Source organism: Protopterus annectens, chromosome 8.part1, assembly GCF_019279795.1.
Source record: "Protopterus annectens isolate FY-2018-M chromosome 8.part1, PAN1.0, whole genome shotgun sequence".
Classification (NCBI taxonomy): domain Eukaryota; kingdom Metazoa; phylum Chordata; order Ceratodontiformes; family Protopteridae; genus Protopterus; species Protopterus annectens.
In genome coordinates, this window is record NC_056742.1 from 120,961,308 (window position 1) to 120,981,076 (window position 19,769).

The window sequence follows — 19,769 nt, forward strand, 5'->3', positions numbered from 1 at the left end:
GCTGTGACTGTACATGAGATATAGATATGTTGATAACACTAAATTCTCAGGCTCTGTTTTGGAATGTTGGGCTGTTATTTGTTAGGAAACATGGTTAGTTAACATTTTAGTGCTGTTTCAGACAATATATAGTTATTTACATGCACAACCTGAAGTAAAATAAAATAGAATATGACAGTGAGTGGGGATGATTTAATGTTTAGCGCAGTACATAATTTAATTCTGACTTTAATTCTGAGACTTGTACATGACATACAGAAAGGATAAAGAAAACAACTGTTTGCAGTGGCTGGCTATTCCTTACTGCCCTACAATTATGTAATTCAGTTACCTGACTAAACAAATTGTGTAAGCATTTAGGCAAGGCAAGTTCTAAGTTGTGCATGAAAAAATTAATGGTGTAGTTTAAGTTAAGTGATAAAGACAAAATTCAAAGTTAGTTCTGGAGAACTAAGAAAATGCATAGGAGACAATAAACTGCATACTAAATAACAAGTCCCAAAGCAAAACATAAATCAGATTCAATTTTCAGTTTCTTCTGCTTGGGAGAGTCAGAGGATCATTCTGACAACAGTTTTCCCTGAATATCTATACAAAAACTGAATTTTCATTTCTGACTTTGTCAAGTCTTGCAGATGTAGAGAGGGAGGGACAGAGAAAAACAGCAACATTTACCTTGCTATCTTGCCATGCTGTTGTACTGGACTTACATGCTTGAACTTTGAAATGACAAATTTATAGTGCTGCAGAAAAAATGCATCTAATGTCCCATAAAACAAGGTATATGTAGTATTAATAGGTACAGCAACTTTCAAAGCTTGAAAAAAGTCAAACATCTTAAGATCCAGGTGATGTAGCATGCAATAAATCAAGTAAGATCAATGAAATGACTGAGCTTTGACAAAACTTTATTGGGACTTGAGCAGAGCAGAAAAATACCATCTGTCTGACATTGCTCATAAATGCATTTGCCATGGCAGACATCCATTGCAGACGTAGTTGGGAATTGACTGTTAAGCTTTTGATGTTTGTTCAAGTATGAGTGGTGTCAGCAGTAAAAGAGTATGATCTGTATTTGTTGTAATTACCCAGCATCAAGGAGTAGGTTCAGTTTGCATCAATTACACAGTTTATTGGGTGGCCAAAGAGGCAGAAAAATTGCCTTTAATGGCTAAGAAGATAAATATTAATCACAAAGCTACTGGACTGTGTGCGTGTGTAAGAGAATGCAGTATTAACGTGTTATGAAACCAATAATATTAACAAACACTCTGTCATTACAAAAACAAAGCAAATTATATTTTAATTCCCTCATGACCAATAAATCTTATTTCTTGCGTCTTTTAACCATCCTTTAAAAATTCTTTTTTTTTTTTGATTTCTCTCTGCAAAAAAAGAAGTATCATTTAGGAATTGTCAAGCTGTCCGTTTGAAGTAATACTTGGGTAGCAATCTGAACCGTTGACCTTTTTTATAAATTTCAACAGGTTGAATTTAGTTTTTTAAGATTTTCTGATTATTACAAAGATGTCACTTAATTTTTATTGGCTATTCATAATTTTTCTAAGAAAGGAAATTCTTGCATTAGACATTTATTTTGACAGTTGGCCCTTAGGACGATAATTTTTTTCTCAAAAATCTTTTTATTGATTTGTAAAGTATGACATAACAAACAAAACAACAAAACATTATGAATATCATCATATAGTAGTTGATTAAATGAATACACCTTGTAATAATGTATAACAACTCATGAAGGTGAGAACATAACAACATATAACAATATATCCAATATATACAATTGATAACCAAGAAACAAACAAAAAAAAAAAAAAAAAAAAAATGAAATGAGACTATAGTCAATATGAGAAAGTGAAGTATAAAAGTAAATAAATCCTGATATTATATTGTGACAAGTTTGATAACTATTAGTCATCATTAATAATGAAGAGGACCTTCTCTAAAACTTTATTATTTAAAACCCTTTTCTTAGGACTTTTCCAAATAGTTTTATGTGCAGAAATATACAAGTATGCCATTGTTCTAAAGGCGTTCCAATTTAACTTAGTGCGGTCAAGCCAATTTTTGGTAATGTACAGTTTAATGAGTGAACAAATGAATACGAGCACATGTGTATCCAATTTAGAGAGATGAATTATAGGTATATGTAAGATTGCAATTTCCCATGATAAAGTGGATTTATGATACCCCATTTTCTGTAACCTTACTTTCAAGGAAGTCCAAAGTTTATGTGAAAAGTGACAATACCAAAAAATATGTAAAAGATCAGCTTTGGGAAAGGAGCAACAAGGACATGATGGAGATTTGTTCACATCAAACTTGTTAAGTTTGGAAGGAGTATAGTAAGCATTATTATTAATCATCAGTTGGGTATAAATCAATTTCTTGAAAGGGGAGTAATCCAGGGTATTTCTAATGGCCAAAAGTTTTTGGTTATCTGTTAATTGAGGATTGTGATTAACCCAAAAATTCGAAAAAAGACATGACGAATCTTGTATTAATTTAGTTAATAAGTTATAAGATTTTGACAACATTTTTTCAGGTAGTGATATTGTTTTAATTATCGTTTCTAAATTATTAAGATCCTGTTCTCTTGGCTTAGTAAGATCACAATAATTTATAACCACATCCCTTATTTGACGTAGTATTGTGGTATATATATACAGTTGACCTTCAGCAACTTCCGTAAATCAGCCAAAGATAGGTCTTTATATTTCAGAAATGTCCAAATCTTAATATTTTTTATCAGGGGATAATTTGTAAGGTTAAATGATGTATTATTCAATTTAATATTTGGGTTCAGGTGGATTGGTTGAAGTATATGTGAAATATTATCCATTTTGATAAGTCTTAATAATTCCTGAAATGCTTTGATCTTATGTTTTAAGAAAAATGAGATTTTGAGAGTGCTCATGCTATCAGTAGATATGAATGGAATGGCATCAAGGTTTATGTTTTTGGATATGATATAGTGATGCCAAATCTTAACCCAATTGGATGTATTGTTTTTGTGAATATTATTCATTCTAGAAATGGATAAAAGTTTATTTGCCAGGACAATTAAATAATAAAGATAAAAAGTTGGCAAACCTAAACCCCTCTTATCTTTAGAAGTTGATAATTTAGAATAAGAACTCCTAACTGCCTTGGGAAACCACAAAAATTTAGCTAATTCTTTATTAAGTTTGTCAAAAAAAGATTTAGGAATTATTTGATCTGAAGAACTAAATTGGTAAAGAAATTTAGGAAGGATATTCATTTTTATTATAGCAGCTTTTGATAGAAGTGATAAATTCAGAAGTTCCCATCTACGCATGTCTAGCATTATTGTTGACCATACTTTATATAAGTTATTTTGAAATGAGGATAAACTATTATGCTCCATATGAATACCCAGATATTTAACCCCGTAAGTAATATGAAAATGAGAAACAGGGAATAAGTAAGGTTTATGAGCCAAATGATTCAAAGGGAAAATATGAGTCTTTTGAGAGTTAATGTGATAGTCTGGCCTTAAGTGAAAATTTCTCAATAGAATTCATTATTTTTAAGGTCTGAGATAGGAGTTTGAAAGAATATGACTAAGTCGTCATGAAGCGGAGAAAAATAAATTATTGTTGTGAATCCTAGGAATCCTGTGAAATGTATTTTGTGATATGTACAAAAGTAAAGGTTCCAAATACAGGTTAAAAAGAAAGGGAGATAAAGGACAACCCTGTCTCGTACCATTAGTCATCTTTATAGGAATTGAAGTGATTCCGTTAATATATAATCTAGTAAAGGATTCTTTGTATAGAGTTTTGATGAAATTTATAAATGTAGAGGGGAAATTAAACAGGACATAGTCTGAAAGAGAAAATTCCAACACACTCTATTGAATGCATTTGAAGCATACAGGATCAATGCATATAATGGGTTATTATCATGTTTTGTAAGATGTATAATGGATTCCAAAGTCAAGGTGTTGTCCCAAACATGTCTATGGGACATAAAACCTGTCTGATCTGGCGAAATTATTGATGATAAGACATTTTTCAATCTATTAGCAAGAATAGAAGACAGAATCTTGATATCTACATTGATTAATGAAATCGGTCTATAATTGCGAGGATCAGTTTTATCTTTATTATTTTTCAGAATTAGTATGTTTTTTGAAGTATTCCAGTGGAGATCAGATATGTCATTTATTTTTATTTAGTTATACACTTTAAGAAGAAAGGGAGCAATTACTGTTTTAAATGATTTTAAAAAGTTAGGTGTAAATCCATCAGGGCCTGGGGATTTGCCAATTTTTAGCCTATCAATTGATTCCGTAATTTCTAAAAGAGTAAGAGGAGATGAAAGACTATTTTGCTGTTTTTCATTTAAAATAGGAAATCTTATGGAACTTAAAAAACTATTTATATAACTATTATCTATAGAATTAGAAGATTTGGAATATAACTATGTATAAAGTGATGAGAAGAGATGCAAAACTTCCTTGTCTGTGTTATATATTTGGTTTTTATATTGTATAGGAGAAATTTTAGATCTATCAAAATTTTTCTTAATTATTCTTGCCAAGGTTTTGGAAGGAATTTGAGCCCATTCTGAGTAAGTGGTTAATAATCTTTGCTCCAATATTGAAAGGTTGTTTTGATGTAATAAAATAAGTTCCTTTTGAAAGTCTATAATCTGCTTTTCATATGAGGGGTCCGGATTTAATCTATAATGATTTTCAAGAGAGTGAATTTTCAGTTTTAAAGATCTTTCTTTACTATTAAATTTCTTTTTAAGATATGCAGCTTTACCAATAAACATACCCTTAACCTGGCTTTACATGCCCATTGTTTATCATAAGGAATATCTGTTGAATCCAAATAATTTTCCATTTCCTGAATTATATCTATACACAATTTACTAACTTCTTCATTAGAGAGCAAGTTATTATTTAATGTCCAGGTATTCCTATAAAATTTATGACTAGGGTTAAGATTTAGATTTAATTTTACTAAGATTCTAGAGTGATCAGAGAGAAATCTAGGTTCAGTAGTGAGATCCATTAACGACTGTGAAAGAGAATTTGAAATAAGAAAAAAATCTAATCTGGACCATGAATGATAGCATTTAGAATAATAGGTATAATATCATTTTTATTTGAGTATTTAGTGAATTGTAAAGGGTCTATAAGATTATGTTCTAATATTAAGTCTTCTAAAGCTAAGGATGCTTGTTGATTATGAGAAGATGAACAACTTGTACGATCTAAAACTGGGTTAATTACAGCATTACAATCCCCTCCTAAAATAACAAAGTGATCTTTGTAGGCAGAAAGGATATTATATATCTGAAAAATAAAAATATGTTGATTACTACAAGGGCCATAAAGATTTAGTACCAGCAAAGGTTTATCCAAATTGTGTATGGAAGAAGTAAAGTAGCACCATCTACCTTCATTATCATATTTTTCTTCAATAATAGATCCTTGAAATTTTTGTTTGATTATAATAGCCACCCCCTAGAGTTAGAAGTGTCCCCTGAAGCTATAATTTTTTTAATCCATTTTTTATTTCTTACTTTGTCCCAATCATCCCTAGGAATGTGTGTTTCTTGCAAAAAACATATATTGGCTTGTGATTTATACATTAAATGATATATTAAGGATTTCTTGTCTTTATTTTGGATCCCCCTTACGATGTTCTTCATCTCACATTGCTGCAGTCCTTACATATAAGTGCCGTCCGGCGTTCTGAAATACCGTATTCTGAGTTTCGGATCCTCCGACACCCGCTTCCAGAAAAAGACAAATGAAAGTTTGAATCAGGCCTCAGGCGACTCAGACTCTTCTGCTGAAGATATTCAAGATTTTCCCCCCTTTAGTTCTGATCTGATGCAGAGGATCCCCTCCCCTTCTGCTCTCCCCTAGAGTTTTTTTTTTCAGAAATAAAACATGCATGAGCATTTTAAGTGGGAAAAGCGTGGCCTGGATCTCTTTGAGAGGCTCACGAAATTGGGAATTCTTGTCTTACCACAGCATAGACCCTTGCCTCTATACCTCCTGTTCAAAGATGACTATTAGTCAGGGGCTAAGTGTGTTAGAAGCTTCTGTTGTAAAGAATCTCTCCGTCTAGATAAGGAAGCTAGAGCTTAGATGGGGATGGAAGGGAGGTGTACCTTTCTACTTTACAATGAGGGCTTTAAATTGCCAGTTTCATAATTTGAATATCAAGAATTCTCCTTTCTCAGCTAAAATCTAAAGAAGAATTGCAGGATTTAGTACATGTCTCTGACAGGTGGGTAAGCATTCTTTGCAGTGTGTGGTTTGATAGTTCTATTTCCATACATTGCCTCCTTTCAGGCATGCCAGACATTAAGACACGTGGAGACCAATTTTGGATTTATCTATCCTCAACACTTATCTGACATTCCAGTTCAAAATGCTGATTACACAACAGCTTTTTACCTCTATTTGGAAAAGATCTGGATGGGAGTAACTCTGGATCTCAAGGCTTATCTTCATTCATGTTCTCAGGCCCAGAAGCCTTTCTCTTTATTTCCATCAAATGTCTCTACAGTCCAGGCTGACACTGCCTTTCTAAGGGGGTGCTACTAAAGATATTTTTTGGAAGCAGCCACTTGAGTTCAGTACATACTTTCAGCATTAGCATTACCACTCTTGCTCTTACAGTTTTGTCAAAAATGAAAGCAGTAGTAGTACCAAGCAGCAGGTGAGGTATGGAACTCCAATCACATTCACTTCTTCAGGGTGAAGAAAAAGAGAAAAACTCAAACCACAGTATTACAGTATTCAAAGGTTTATTTATTGAAAAAGTTAAGCGCTTTCACCGTTGGCGGCACGGCAGCACTTCAATTCATCAAACTAACACTGCCATTTTTAAATAATTTAAATAATTAGTTGCAATTAGTCCAATCAAAGATTAATCTATTAAAGCATTAAAGATATATCAGAATATATAAGCATTCATATACAAAACATTTTTAAAACATTTTTCTACATATGACAAAATATATATAATATTTATACACATATATATATTATTGTCATGGACAGAGATATATATATGCATAAAATGGAATCTATGCTAGCAGATAGAACAACATACAACATGCTGAATGGGGCAGCTTTAAATAAATTGATAAAAAATGTTTTGTTCAATTTATATGATTTTTCCAGGAATCAATTATTAGTAAATTAGTCATGTATTTATTAAAAGTCTGTTAAAAAAGATGTTGAAATATAAATTGTTTGTGTGTAAATAAAGAATAAATAAGGAAATTAAACCAAAATTAGTCTCAACATAACAGATAGTATCTATAGATGAATATTTCAATGTAGATTTAACACTAATCACATAAATATCCCTCTTCCCTACCCCAGTGCCTACCCACCATAACTTATCTACCCAGGGAAGATGAAAAAAATTATACGTATAATGTAAAAACTTGGTTACCAAAATCACATCATAAGTAAAGAAAATTTAAGTAAAGTCCTGAAAAGGACTATAACAATATTAACAAAACTAAACATATTTTCACAACTGTCCAAACACAAGATGTCCGACATATAAATTCCCTATTCAAAAATGTACTCACAAAACACCTGTAAAGTGAAATATAATTATGTCCAAAGTAAATATGTAATTGATCTTGCACTACAGTGTAAATATATGAAATGAAATGTTAGAAATGTAGCAACTTAATTAATGCAACAATACTAAATTTATACATGTTAAATCATAAGTGTAAGTATAGTAAAATACAAATATGTCTCCAACCAAAAAGGATTAAAGTTATTAAGAATTTAAAATCTTCACAGTTAAAGATATACTATATTACTTTGTAATATCAATTCCTATAAACATTATATTCCTGATTTATCATCTTTACTAGTTTCAATATCAATTTGTATGACTCGAGTATATTAGAGTCTAATTGGTAATTAGAACCTCAACAAGTCTAGTAAAAGGTCAATCAATATATTTGAAAACACCTGTGTCAGATATTATTTAACAAAACATAGATAAGATATGTAGGCTGATGTTTTAATACCTATCATGTGTGTATATATAATATGAGAAGATGCATTAATGTAAACTATAATGATTACCAAGGGCTTCACATAACTTTTAAGTATGGTACTATACCCAAGCACATTCCATATAGTCATCAAAAATATGCAAGTGAATATATTTATAACATAAATTATATACCTTAAACTATATAGGCAAAAGGTTACATATTTTTCACAGTTAATCCAATACACATACGACAGCATATTAGCAATATATTTCATCTTGTAAATGTCATTTGAAATTATCAGCATTTAGTAACTATTAAACATTTTAAATAAACCATCTCCTAAATACTAGAATTATTTTGCGCCAACTACATGAAAGAGTCATAGCTTAAAACAAGCATTAAAATTGTATTCAACAATATATTTAATTTAAAAGTCAGTTATATAGGCATAAACGCCTCCATGCATTACATATTGCCAGAATAGAACGAGAAAGAGGCTCCCCATAACTCTCGAAGCACACTGTCCCAACCTGCAAGGGAGAAAATGACTTACTTACAAAAAAAACAGTGCTGCTAGAGTCAGTCTCCGAAGATAGAAATCAGCAGCTTTTCGGATGCGCAACTTCAGGCAGTCAGGAAATCTTCTTCTGGGCAAGCAGATATCCAAGGGCAATGGATTACAACCCTTATAATTTTCTCTTTGAAAACCTGACAACAGACATAAGGTATGCAGCACGAGCAACACAATTCTAGCAGAATAGACAGAACTGCAATTCATTAGCGCTGCTATGACAATGTGAAAGAAAAAGTCAAGGGAAAAGGCTTGTGAATGATTCTGAAGATAAATCCAAGGCATTCAGTGAAGATTGGTGATGCTATGCAGCATGAGAGACCAGATATTATTCCCTCCATTCTGATGATGTATTCTTAAATGGATAAAAACAGTATTTTTTCAAATAAACTATGCCATGTTGATACTGGTACATTGTAAAGGCGTGATGTACTGGGAAATTAATATTTAAGTTTGCGATAACTCCAGGAATCATTAAAACATCTGTTTCACACTCAAAAATCTATGTTTTCTTTCCATGACATAACTATGACAGATATTCAATAATATTCAAGAAATCATATTATTAAAAGATAGTTCACTAACTTAAAACATCAAATGTACTTACATAAGTTAGGAGTTTTATTCTTGTGTGTCATTAGCAGGAAGGGTCTTGAATATTTTTAAAAAAATGTCTTTTGCTTCTTTCGGGTCTGTAAACACATAGCTCTTGTCATTATAGTTGAAAGAAAGAGTATTAGGATAACGCATCCTAAATCTTATTCCCCTCTTAATCAGGTCTGCACAGAATGGAGATAGTTTTTGTCTGTTTAATTTTATTAGTGCTGGTAAATCCTGTGAAAAAGTCAATTTATGTTTATTCCAGATGAGATGTTTTTTGCTTTTGGCTGCTTCTAAAATACGCTGGGTGTCTTGAAAGTCCAGTAATCTTGTATATATAATCCGAGGTGAAGTAGAGTCTTGTCTGACACAGAGGGCTCTGTGCGCTCTTTCTACAGTTAAAGTTTTTGTATTTGTTTCACAATTAAGTAATGTCTCAAATATTTGTTTAGTCACAGAAACAAGATTTTGATTTTCATAAGATTCCGGCAATCCTCTGATTATTATGTTATTTCTGCGACTCCTTGCCTCTAAATCCAGAAGTTTGGCTTGTATGTCAGCAATTAAAGTATCTTTAAATTTTAAGTCACTTTCAATAGACTCTGCTCTTATTTCTATAGCTAAATACTTATTCTCAAGTATATCCATTCTTTCATTAATCTGTTTTAAAGTTTTACCAAAATCAGTGAATTGATCAGAAAAATTCTGTATAGCACTCTGAATGGGTTATAATGCCATTTTTAAGTCTTCTAAATGAAAGTTAGAGTCACTTTTATCTTTAGCACTTACTTTTATGGTTTCAGTAGATGATTTAGCGGTTCTAAGTCTCTTGGAGCCAGTGTCCTTCTCTGGAGAAAGCATAGAAGAGAATTTGGCCTTGGTTGTCTGTGTATCCATGGAGTCTGAGTTGCCAGCCATACCCAGACTGGAGGTGTGAAAGCAGGAAAACTGACACAGAGAGTAGCTTGTAGAGTGCACGTGCCCAAAGACTGTTGAAGCCAAAGATTATTCTGAGGTAAAATAATCCAAAAATTCACCTTTTACGAAAGATGAGTAATCCCAAAGTGAAGGAATATAATCAAAAAAACTTTCTGTAAAAAAACTGTGGAGAAATTTCACTCAAAAGTTGATAAAAATAGGCGGTAATTACATATCAGTGAGGAGCACAGTGAATAGAGAGCAGTCTAGCCGGCGACCATCTTGGAATCCCCTTAGGACGATAATTTTATTTTAACAAATAACAAGTGTACCACAAACTAGAAATGCATAAGGACACATTTGGTGTTGCAGAAACATTGAATCTTTCAGTAAGAGAAGTTACAGACACAAATATAACTGCAGCTGTAAAAAATTCAGTTTGACACTTTAAAGAATACACAGTTGTAATGAATAACCCTACAATCTAATCTTTGAAAAAAAAAAACAATGATGGAATCTGAAAACACGTTTCCACTACACATGGCAGGAGGATGACAAGGGATTTTATGGGTACCTAAAATGTTGTTTTGGCATGCAGCATGTGCTCCCCAGCAAAGCCGCAATTACTAGTTAGTGTTGGTATATTCTTCCCTAAAAACCTAGGACAACAGGACATGCATTGTCAACATTTCATCAGACTTTCAGACTTCTAAAAATATTTCAGCTTCACTATCTGGACAACAAGTCAACCAGATTTGTTTAATAAATGGCAGTAATGCAGCAAATCTTGACAAAATGCTTAATCACAGACCTTGAGGAGAGTACATTTTAAATTACATGTAGTATAAGTGTATTCCAGTTTAGAGCCTTTTGACAGATTTCCATTGTGTATTTTCAGAAAAAGTGAGCAGATATTCCACAAATTGTTTGGACATTTTGTTAACCTACTTCAGAAACATATTTATTTCCACTTGTCACTTATATCAAAAACAGTCAACTCTCTGGAGTATGGGCAGGACATGTAATTCACTCCTATGCATATAAGAAAAATGAAGTTGTAAATCAGTTTTAAAACAGTTTGCAGAGTATATCAAAAATGTTGTTTCACATTCATGGGGAGGGGGACTGCTAATGATAGGCATTCTAACCAAAACTATAATTGAGTTTGCTGTAATGCCATTCATTGGACAAGCATGTTTAAGTCATAGTAAAGAGGTCACTTTTGCATTTAGAAGGTAGGTCATTATGCCATGCTTTGTGTCAAGTTCAGTTGCAAAAGGAGTGATGCATTATGGAACTGACAAACTCTATTGCAATTAAGATATATGGGTAGTCTGATTTAGAAAGACAGATCAATAGTTTATATGGTGACCTTTTGAATGCTGGGAGATTAAGCTGCAGCATGAAATGGGATAATGTATTTACACATGATATTATAGGCTGCCTTTAATAAGAGTTGCAGGAAATTTTATTTCCTCATATACTGCGATGAGATCATGAATATTTCTGTGTCTAAGTAATAACTGCTTTAAGGAGTCGGCATGTATGATACATGTATCATGTGTGAACACAGGGCTTGACTGTACAAAAATATGACATTCCTCCTAGTTTGTTTGTTTCTGCTATGTGTAAAAGCAATGTTAACAGTGCAGTCCCAGGGTATAGGATTATAATTTTGTAATTTGATAGTGGGCAGCACACAAATATGAGATGTGTGACATTTCCACAAAAATTACCTCTGCTGTTAATTTGTTTAAAAGTAGCACATGGTGATGGTACTTTTCTATGATATGGCATTATTACTAATACAATATGCAACAGTTTGTTAATAATCAGTAGCAGTCTGGGTTGTCAAACTAAAGTGTGACATTTTGCATGGCAGTGCTTGTTAAATTTCTTGAGGTAACAGATAACTGCCCAAGAACAATGTTTATACACATTTACTAGACTTGTTTACCAAGACTTGACCTTGCAGTGGTTTTCCATTGTCATACAGGACATAGCATGTCACCACAATGACTGTCTGTATATAATACTTGCCCAACCAGAGTTCTCTTATTTGTGTGTATGTTACTTTAAAGTTTTCCATTTAGTTTAGTAATTGTGCCCAGAAGCACAGCAAGGGGGAATCTGGCATTTCTGAATACTAGTACAGAAATGCACTTCTGTACTTCAGCATTTTGTGTGTTGTGAGCTTTAACAACCTGTCTGCTACAGTTCCTTTGTTTTTGCTTTTTTTTTTTGCTCTTAAACCGAAGAGCTGAGGGCTAATAGGTTAGGAGGTCGGCTCTGATATTACCCCCACCCAACTCTTCACATGAAAATTAAAAAAATAAATAAATAAATCTGCTCCTTCTGCTGCCACAATAACCAGGTGGCCAGCCACATGACACAGCCCTCCCTACTGCCCCAACCAATCAGGTGCAGCTTCTGCACCCTGCCCATCCATCCTTCTTTCTCTCATTTTGTAATGAAAAAAAAAAAGGAAAAATTCTTTATTTCTTTCAAATTGTTCCAAACTGCTTGCTACAATCGTGGAAGCAGCTGTTATAGTTTATATTCTAGTTATGGGAAAAAAGTGTCAGGTTCATATGTTTAAGTTTGTTCTGACAAATTCTGAAAGTATGAGGAATGTTTGTCTGCAGTTTCTTCTTGTAAAGAAAAATATGCCTTAAGTAACTTAGTTTTTTTCTTTTACACAGGTCACTACTCACTGTATGCAGTGTGTGTATAACTCTGTTGATACTTCTTCCAGGGCTATGGCAGCTGGAACTGTTTCAAAGAGATTTGCATGGCTTCATTTGCAGAACCTTCCAAGTGATGTTAAAAAAGAGATTTTAAATTCTCCCTTGGAGATAGTTTTAGTGTTTGGCCCCTCTCCTCCAGAGGTGATCAAAAAGTGTGATGAAAGGGACAAGTTGATCCAGGCAATTTCTAAAGTTTTTCAGCTGTCAAATTATCCAAGGGATTTTCTTTCTCCTCTTCCGTTTGTGGCAGAAACAGAATAAACAGTCTCAACAGGATTCAAATAAACAAACATTTAAAAAGTAATGAAAATGAGTTCCAAAAAGAAGTCTCTAACTTCCCAAAACCAAGGATAATCCAAAATGTCTAAACGGCTGTTCAAGAGACCTTGTCACTGTCTCTCTGTCACCCTGGCTCCTTTGTCTTTCATAAAGTCTTAATCCCCATTTTTCTGTTTGGCAACAGATTACTTCAGGGCAAATGGGTTCTGAATTTCATTCATCAAGGTTACAGATGACAGTGGGAGGAAATTCCTTCTTTTCTAGGTGGTCATTCCTCATCTACCAGATCAGACTCTTTTGTTTCCACTTGTTTTTCATCATGTGCTGTCTCAAGGACTGATAGAACCAGTTCCTCCTTCCCAAGTGTGGAATGGTCTTTATTCAAGGATGATGTTAGTGCCAAAGAAACAAAATGCTTGGAGGCCAGTTCTAGGTCTTTTTTTCCTAAACCTGTTTGTGATACCACCCTAATTCAAAGTTATGTCACTTCACAACCTGTTACCTCCTCCTCTTCTTTCAAGTTTCCTAGTAACACTGGACTTATAAGGTGCTTATCCTCACATTCCCATTCACACAGACCTCAGACATTTCTTAAGGCTTTCTGTGTTTGGATCACATTATTAGTTCTGTACCTTAACCTTTGGACTATCCTCACATTCCCATTCACACAGACCTCAGACATTTCTTAAGGCTTTCTGTGTTTGGATCACATTATTAGTTCTGTACCGTAACCTTTGGACTAGCCACTGCACCAAGTGTGTTCACAAAGTGTCTAGCTCCAATTAGAGCTCATTGCAGACTACAGGATATCCACACGTTTCATATTTAGATGACTTGCTTATCTTTGCAGAGTCTTTTTCAAAGTGTCAGGAATTTTCTTTTGGATGACAGACCTCTTGCACAAGCTGGGATTCCAAGAGAACAGTCAAAAGTCTTTCTTGACTGCATCACACAGGATTGTGTTGCTGGGTTGTCAACTAGACACCTCAGTTCAAAGAGCTTTTTTTCCACAGAAAATAAATCCTCATTTAGATCTGTTAAGGTTTTTCCACTTCGACTTCAGGATTTTGGGTCTTATTTCATCTATGATTCTCATGATACCCTTGGCAACACTGGTATCTAAAATCTCTTTCATCCCAGCATCAACATTCGTTATCTTTTTAAATCCCAGCATTCCGGTTTGTCAGAAGAGAAATCATTTGGTGAAGACAACAGATATCCTTAAATCCAGGTCACCTCTTCTCCCTCCTTTCTCCAAAGCAAGCAGTCAAAACAGATGTTTTGGATTTTGCTTAGAGAACAGTTTCAGATGGATAAAAGTGCAGGGGTCTGAGACAACAAGGACAGAGGCAGGCACATAAATATCAAGGATTTGCTTGCTCTGTTCAAGGCACTCAACTCTCCAAACCATCTTTGGCCTCTGTGACCTCTTCAAAGTGGTTCCAGACAATGCCACAGTCTTGTGGTACATCTACATGCATTGGGAATCCAGGTCGTATCTCTTTTGCAGGCTAGTCATATTAGCTTGGGATCTAGCTTCACAGCACAATGTCATTCTACAGGCATCCTACATTCAGTCAGAGAAAAATTGTATGGCAGACAAACTAAGCAGAACCACAGGTGGAAACTAGATTGGGAGTTGATCCATCTGTGGGGAGTTCCTCAGGTTTACCTTTTTGTCTCCTCTTTGAACACTTGACTGGCAAGACCCTTCCATTACTCTTTGCAAGAAGCCCTGGAAGACAGATGTATTTTCTTTTCTGTGGACAGGAATGTTCCTGTATGCTTTTCCACACTTTCTACTAATATCCAGGGTATGTTTAAAAATTCAGAAGGCATCCCCCAAGATTATTGCAATGGCTCGATTCTGGCATAGACAATTGTGGTTCTCTCTTCTTTTGGAAATGGCCAGGGAGAATTACCACAAGCTTCCTCACAGAATAGATCTACTCATGTAAGAACAGGGGTGTTTGATACACTCCAATGTCAATCATTTTCAACTGACTGCCTGGATAATAAGGTCTTGTCTCCTTTTAGGCACCTGTTTACTAAGGATGTACAGCAGGTACTAATGGAGGCAAGAAGCCTGCTACTAGAAAATCATATATTTTCAAGTAGAAAAGATTTTCTAGTTGATGTCAACAAAATAACCAGCACCCATTCATGTTTAGGTGTTCTCTGGTTTTACAATATTTCTGTGAATTACTGTCATGTGGCTTTTCTTATTCCTCTGTCAAGGTTCATTTATCAGCCATTTCAGCATGTCTGACCATAGATCCTTCTGTTTCAAGGCAGTCTCATGTCAAAATGTTCTTGAAGGGGGCTTTACATAAGAAGCCGCCAAGTAAACCAGTGGCCCCTCCTTGGGATCTTAATTTTGTGTTAGAAAAGCTAACACTAGCTACATTTGGATGACTTCAGGTTCTTAACATGAAAAACAGTTTTACTGATTGCTCTGAACACTGCAAGGATATATGAGTTACAAGCTCTTATGGTGAGTCAACCCTACCTCATTTTCCATAGGGACAGGGGTTTCTTTTGAGAGCTAATCCTTATTTAATGCCTAAAGTGGTATCCAAGTTTACTTTAAGCCAAACTATCCATCTCCCTATTTTTCTTTACTGAATCTATAACTGAGAGTGAAAGGATACTCAATACCCTGCAGTGTCTACGGGCAACTGAGATACTATCTTGGCAGAACTATGTGCGCAGATCTTTGGATCCGTTATTTATTTATTGTGAAGGTACAAGGAAGGGGCATCTGTGTTAAGACAGACCATTTCCAAATAGTTATCTAAGGATATTACCTTTTGTTATACTCACCATAACATATCTATTCCAGGCAGGGTTAAGTCCCTCCCTACCACGGCCTTGGTTTCATCTATTGCTTTTTTGGAAAGTGTTGGATTCTAGACATATTTTGGAAGCTGCTTATACATACTTTTACAAAGGACTATAAGCTTGATTCCTTCTCTAGGTCCAGAACAAGCTTTGCTAGGACCATTTTCCAGTAGTTCCTGGACTGTTCTCCTTCTACTTCTCAAATGCAATTAGCTATGGTAATCTACTGATATAGATAAGGCTACTGCAGCACTGACCATTCGGATATGTACTGTTATGGTAACTTCAACTTACATGACTGTACTTTCTAGTTAAAAAAAGAAACAAAACTTTTATCTTTTAAACTCTAGCAAACTCTGCTTGGTGCAAGTGTAGCAAGCAGTTGCTATAGTTTATAGCTCACGCAGAACGCTGCAGGCTGCAGCTTTCATGCTTCAGTTGAAAGAAAAAGTTTTTTTTTTTTTTTATTTTTAAACTGTAGAAACTGCTTGCCACAGTTTAGACTACACATTAAGTGCTATAACATTTTTGACAGCAAATGCAGTATTGGCTTTTCAAAGCCTGTATGCATTAAAAAGTGACTGGGTTGTCCGATCACTTCCCCAAAACTTTGCATCTCAAGTAGTTGCCTCCTTTGCCTTACCCTAGCTATGCTATGGATAAGCAGAAAGATTAAAACCACTGTTTACTTGAAGTACTGTAACAGATTTCAGATGTAGAATACATAACTCAGTAGACTGAGAAATGCACCTCTAAATTCTCTCCCACACCCAGTAAAAACATAGCAACATTACAAAAGACAGGTAATAAAACAATGTGGGCATTTATTTGACAGAAAGATAATTTTCTGCCATGAAAACCTTCAAAGCTTGTCCATAGAAATGTAATAGCTTCACTCTGAGTAACGCTTTTCTGAATGACAGGTTCAACATGGCCTGCCTTCAAGTGATTGTTTACTTTTTTATTTATTTACATGTTTGACCAACAGTGTCCAACTAAGAAAATCCACTTTCAGCAGAAACACATAAATAGTATCAGTGAAAACACATAAACAAAGTACAAATATTTAGAAAGACAATGACACAATTTATTAACAGATTAAGTCAGAGAGAAGTATTGGATTGGCATAAAAATTGGCAATATTGTACTTGAGGGCGTGAAAACACATGTAAAGTCAATGCATTGACAGGAGCTTGGGGGATATGATGTAATATTTTAAAGCCAAGCACTGCAACATAGGATACCTAAAGGTAGTCTAAAAAATGAAGATGCTGGACCCCATGTGGGCGGACTCTGGAACTGCATTTAAAAATATAAAAACGTATATAGAGTCCAAAAGTGATGTTAGGATGTAGGAAACATCAAGACATGATGAAATAAACATGTTTTTTTCAGTCTGTGGGTGTGTTTCTCCTTTAATTCTACATATATTTAGTGCACTTTTACTCCACAACCCCACCCCAGCAGGCCATGATCAAAGCATATTAACATTAAACTTGTTTTTGTTCAGCTTTTCTTTTTCTGGTTATACTGTGAAGCCTATATTTCTTACAATAAAACAAGTACCTGTTTATTTTAAGATCTTTAACACACAAAACAGTCACTGGAAATGCTCCCCACATTTAAAGTACTCCTGACAACGCCCTACTCAAAACTTCTTTACTGTATATAACATGTAGTTTATGTCAAGAAATGTTTTTCCCATACTAATAAGAACAAAAAATGTTTTATTTACAGTTACTTTTTCCTTTTTAGTATCCTTCCTAAATTATATAAGTTTAACAAAGTCTGCAAAACTCCATTCTTTCTCAGTCAGTTTTTATTGCAAGGCCATATTTCGTAAATGTGATTGATGCTTTATAGTCTCCCATTTATTCACCAATATTAGTATAGCTGGTCTTCCTCTTGCTCATCTCCATCTTCCAGCACTTGACTCTGATTCAAATATAAGCTACTTCTGATTATTCTAGTTAACTCCTGTGATTTTTTTTCTCTCTCTTAAGCATTTTTCTTTAGTACATTGGAAAAGGTTTTACTGTTAATGTGTCTCTCTGAGCCTTCTTATTGTCAGAAGAATGAGAAACAGAGTTCTGTTCTGCTTGCTGGCTCACTTTTTTTGTTGAATAAACTTTTTTATTCCCTGCTTAGCCTGTTCTGCATCAAAGAATGTCTTTGATCCTACAGAAAAAAAGAGTATTCTCAAGACAGCTGGATACAGCAGTTTGAATCTCATGCCTACCTCTCAACATTCCCTGATTCTAGGATAAATTTGCTTTTCTTCTGTCTGGTGTACAGTGAATAATCATTTCCCACAAACACTCTGCTGTCCCAAATTATTAATATTTTCCCTTCTGCCACAGTTTTGTCAGGCTCGACTCTTTTTGCTAGTACATCTGTACTAATTGATGGCTTGGCTGCTTTCTTTTGGCCAGGTTTGGAGCATACACTCAGTGTGCCCTTTCAATTAACAAATCCTGCTGTGGAATATCAGTCCAGTTTTTTAATTATGCTTTCAGAAAATTAATACATTCTGTTTCTTTGTGTTTCTCTGGTAAAGTAGAAATGTTCAGGTTTTCTCTGCATGGTCTGTCTTCTAACTTTACCATTTTTTGAAACAGTTCTTTCTTGAGCAGTCTCCTACTAATACAGCTTTTTCTTCATTTCAACTTCTGTGTTTTGCAATTTTATTAGTTTGTATGAATAGCTAGTTAAAGTTTCTTCTATTTTTTTCTAGATTTTTTTATTTGAGATAATATACTCAATCAATGATTCATTTATTTTAATAATTTCTGTGCACAATTGATTTATTTTTCATGTCTTATACAAATGTTGAAGTTTGGACTACTTTTTGCTGAATAGCTGTAGGATTCTACCCAGTCAATGTTTTCTTTTCAATTGTTTTGGTTGATTTTTTTCAGGTTCTTCTTTGCTAGCATCTAGGCAGTATCTTACTATCCAGCAACTAAATTTTACTCAAGCTGACAATATCACTAGCTCTTATTTGTCAGCTTCTTTTTTTCACTCTGGGAGAGCTGAAATTATGCTCATAATTAATGTGCATCCATCTTGGAAGCCAACTACTTTGAAATTCTATTTTTGGAAAACTGTTACTCATTGCTCTGATGTCTGCAAGAAGAGTGTCTGCGTTACAAGTTCTTATGGTGATTCAACCATTTCTCATCTTTCACAAAAATATGGTAACTTTGAGAACAAATCCTATCTTTATGCTGAACGTGGCCATTGCAGGGAAGACCAGGTGAATGTTCTCACCAATCAGGCGTTCAACCACCAGTGCATATGTCAGTACTGAGGAATCCATTAACCATAGCAGGTGGGCTGACCCTAGTGCTAACATCATCAATGTTAGTCTACCCATTGGTGCCATTGGAGTAGGTGTCAATGCCATCAACACTGGGGAGGCTGCCATCCTCTGAGCTTGACATCACAATTTGACATTGGCATTAGGGCCAAATAGCTCATTCCTGAGCTAGGATCTTGGGGGTTACCTTGATGCCTGAGACTCTTGCTGTTGCTCTTGGAGTCAAATGGGGCCTCAGTCACGTAGGCTGGGCTCCAGGCCTTGTGGCTAGGGTTAGGGTTAATGTTCTCAACCTCATTCATCTAGGTGCTCAGCCTCATTCTCAATGATCTTTGGCCTCAAGGCTGAGATTTCCACCTTTTCACCTTGGGGAAGGTATTGGCATCGACCACCACCCTCACAACGATCCCTTCAACACATGCATCCCCTCAGTCCTTACTGAGAGCATGTTTGT